The following is a 3,919-nucleotide window of genomic DNA, read 5'->3' as shown; positions in this document are numbered from 1 at the left end:
TATCTCCCTGCCCAACATCTTTGGCGTATAGAACGAAAGAAAGCATAGAACCACCAGAAATCGTTTTTTTCCCCCTTACTTCGTTTCACTACTGGACACTGTTTCTGTCCACATTCTCTTTCTTTTTCTCTTTCTTTTTCTTTTTCTTTTTTTTTTTTCTGAGCCTCGACATTGAATCCAGTTATTAGGAAGTAAATTAAAAAGAAATGTTCTTGTTATATTTCCTTGTCAATAGGCTGTCTGTGTTGGCAGGAATTCTAAAGTCGAGACACTTATGAAAGCAGTGGGAACCTAACTTAAAAATTACGTAGAGAAGTGGATGAAGTAAGACGTCACAGTGTGAGCTCTCTGCCTGCCGAGCACTTTAAATTTTCTCTCTCATTTTTTTTTTTTTTTTTTATGATCTAAAAATATCCAGAGCAGATCAACTGGGACTGCAAATAAAGAAAAGAGGCATGGGGGGAAATGCAACCTGAGTTTTTGGAAATATTTATATTTAAAAAGAAAAGAAAAATGAAAGAACATTTTAATCAACATTTTCTTGGTTATTATGAATATAATATACCCAGAATTTTTATCTCGTGGCTTTCTAATTCAGTTGTATAGCTAATGGTTGTACACTATGGTAGCATTTTAAGCCCTCATTTCCTGTATCTTTATCTTTTGTTATTTATTTTAAAAATCCAGGAATATCTATACAAATTAACCTGGATAGATGCAAATCTATGGAAATAGAGAAACCCAATTAGGCACAAGGATCTGACTTCATTACTCTACCTCTGGCTTGAACCCATTGTCCTGTAAGCTCAAAGTTCCATATTTAATTCTGATACTCAAAAAAAAAAAAGTGAATTCATTCTAAAAAACCAACCAAACCACCTACAGGTATTATTTTCTGAAGGCATTGGCTATTTGATGTGTATGGGAGTTTTAGTGGTTAAGGATATGATTGCAAGCCTGTGGGTTTTTTTTCAAGGCTTGGTAAAATCAACCTTGTTTTGTGAGGTTGGTTTGATTTAGTACTATTCTGTGACAATTAAGGAGTCAATCATGGAAAATATATCCTAGCTAATTAGAGACCCCCCCCCCTTTAATATGAGATTAAATAGATCCTTACAATCCTTTGGGAGATTATACCAAAATTGCACCTATCTGATGCATATTAAAAAAAAAAAAAAACAGAAATCAGTTCATTTCATTATTAAATCTTAAGGTAGGCGGTAGGTATAATTTCCCCAAATTCCTGATGGACTCCCACGTAGTAGCTTCTGTGATGAGAAAGTGTGACTCACTCAGCCTACGGATGAACTGTTCTTTGTCATTTTGTCATCATTTTGAATGCGGCGGGCTTCGACTTGGATAAGTCTCCATAAACCTAAGTGGCTCAAACCATATCTTATTTAGAAGTCTTCGTATCGTTTCCCAGGCACATGAAATAAGTGGAATTTAAATTTCGTTTTGGTCCCTTGTAAAACCACCATTGTTCTCTTTATTTGGAATTTCAGGAAAATCATCTAGGGTAACATAAGAGTAGAAAGAAGAGAACCACCGTTTATCTCTGACCCCATGCCAGGCACAGCACTACGAAGTTTGCGTATTTCACTCATCATCTGTCCACTCACAATGCCAACCCGCTGATACTCTTTAGGAAGTCACAGTCAAGAATCAACACAGAACTTGTGAACAAATTCAAGTTTAAAACCCACACACATACATTCCTATTAGCAATATGCAAAATATTACCTGCTGCAGTGTGAAGCAGGAACCCTTTTCCCCTCTGGCCAGTCCCCCAGAAGGACACACATGATTGACGTTTAGGTTTTGGCTCTTAAGAACAAAGGGACAATGTATACAGTCTGTTTCCTTTGATAGCAGCTCTACTCTTTGTGTCTTATTTCCCCTCTTTCATGAGAAATCTCTTCTTTGTTTTCAAAATCTAGGCATATATATTCTTTGCCTTTTTCTTCCACGACCTAATTCTAACAAGTATCTTCCAAATGTCTCTCCGATTTCTGTGGAAAGAGGACTCACCCGGCAAACTTAACCTTCGGCATGAATTTATCCCTACCAAAGCTTATCTCTGCTCTTTGAGATCTCATTTTTTTGGAGTTCCTTTCCCAAGAGAGAGGCTTGCTTGTAATTTAAGCTCTTGCTAAACAATGATATTTCCACATGTTCTCAGTTTAACACATGAAAAGTGTTTTATTTTGTTTTCTAACCTGACACAAATTTACTTCTAAATGAATCAGGAAAAAATTGTGGGATTTTTTTTTTTTTGAGATATAGCAGCACAAGATGATATTACCAAGGATGTTTGGTTTATAGTTAACTTTTGTGCACAGACCTCTGCCTTCCATTGGAAATCTTTCCAGTAACTACTGACTCAGACTCGCCAAGAGTTGCTAAATAAAGGCAAAGGTATCTTGAGTGAGGGCCCAACTTTATGTCAACTCTTCCTTCTGGCAACTTGCAGGAGCCTACATGTCACAAGTTTAGGGCTTGGTCCAAGATTTCTCTTCCACAGATACTGGCTTAACTTCGGGACTTTTCTATTTCCTCTGTCAGTATGCCCAAGCCTGTGGTTTTACTTAGTATGTGAATAAATATCTCCAGTCCCTGTTTCTTGGATGATAACCATTCAGGTGAATAGGGGAAAGGTACACCATAAACTGTTGACTGAAAAACACATACTATGTAAAAGGGCACTAGAATCTTCTTCAATTTTTCAATGAAATCTAAAACACTTCCAATATTTCTTCAATTAATTATTGAAATCTAAAAAACAAAAAGGCCCAAGAAGACGTTTATCCCAATTAATTGGCTTATCAAAAGAAAATCATACAAAAGGGCCCTTGAAAATAATTCAATTTAAATTTTCTCAACAGTTTCTCACCACAGCAGAAGTCTGTTCTTCTCTTTGTCTGGAAGGCTGTGTCTCTCCATATTCACTTTCTAAGTATTGCAGCCCGTGTTCAGCACTCCCTCCTCCCACACAGGTAAGTGTTTATTCTGTCCACCTGTCCTACGAGGCCATTTCTGGCTAATGCTTCTCCCTTCACACCAGACTCAGGACATAAGACACGTCCAACCACTCTCTCCCACCTCCCTGGAGGGCATGTAACCCAGAGAAGCCAGCCAGGCACCGTCCATCCATCACCACTTGGTTCCCAGCTGTGGGTCCTCTACCATAGAGGAGCGTGCTGGACATGGGACATGTGGAATTAATTGTAGCGTCTTTAGGCTACAACCTAGCAAGTTACTAAATGCTTATCTGTGCTCTAGGATCAACCAAACGTTCTGCCATTTCACTACAACCCTCTGTCTGTGCTTGACTCTGCAGGTTGAAAAGCTAAACTACGTCTGCCTCACCAACAGTAGTTGAATTCTAGTCCCAAAGCTTACCACTGTACCAATATCATTCTTCCTCTTCACATTCTAAGCTCTGCGGTGTGCACTCCCAGCTGCTTAGCTCTCCTGGGAAAAACTCAGATTTGGTATATCCCCTTACAATGCCAACAGTCGTGACGATCAAACTTAGAAACCCCAGCGACTTAAGATACGTGGGAAGTCACTTCTAATTCACATCAAATTTAATCTGTACCAGGGAGAGGGGGGTTAGGGCACAAAAGCAAGGGAGTCTCTACACCATGGAGGGAGTCAGGCTTCCCAGCAGGGGCAAACTGCCTTCTTCAACATAAGCTTCCATGTTGCCGACATCCAACTTGCTGGATGGTATGGGGTAGAGGCGGAGTAGAGGACCGCCCAGGACATTTTTATATGCCAGGCTTCAGAGTGGTAAATATCAGCCCCTGGCCATGCCTAATGACAGGGAGGTAAGAAGACACAGTCCCTCTCTGAACTCAGGGGGAAAGAGAGGCAGGTGAAGTGAGAAACTGACCGATCTATAACGGAAATTTAA

At 39.6% G+C, this 3,919-nt stretch overlaps 1 long non-coding RNA gene across 1 annotated transcript; it reads right to left on the bottom strand.

The window, feature by feature from the left end:
- Nucleotides 1–509: 509 nt before the first annotated feature.
- On the bottom strand, nt 510–2,271 carry LOC131519772 (uncharacterized). The gene is made up of 2 exons (XR_009265789.1): nt 1,744–2,271; nt 510–1,514 (listed from the first exon to the last, which is right to left on the bottom strand). It is a non-coding gene; the product is annotated as an uncharacterized LOC131519772 (long non-coding RNA).
- Nucleotides 2,272–3,919: the final 1,648 nt, after the last annotated feature.

The sequence above is a fragment of the Neofelis nebulosa genome, chromosome 1 (genome assembly GCF_028018385.1).
Source record: "Neofelis nebulosa isolate mNeoNeb1 chromosome 1, mNeoNeb1.pri, whole genome shotgun sequence".
Lineage (NCBI taxonomy): Eukaryota > Metazoa > Chordata > Mammalia > Carnivora > Felidae > Neofelis > Neofelis nebulosa.
This window is presented reverse-complemented; position numbering and strand designations above follow the sequence as displayed.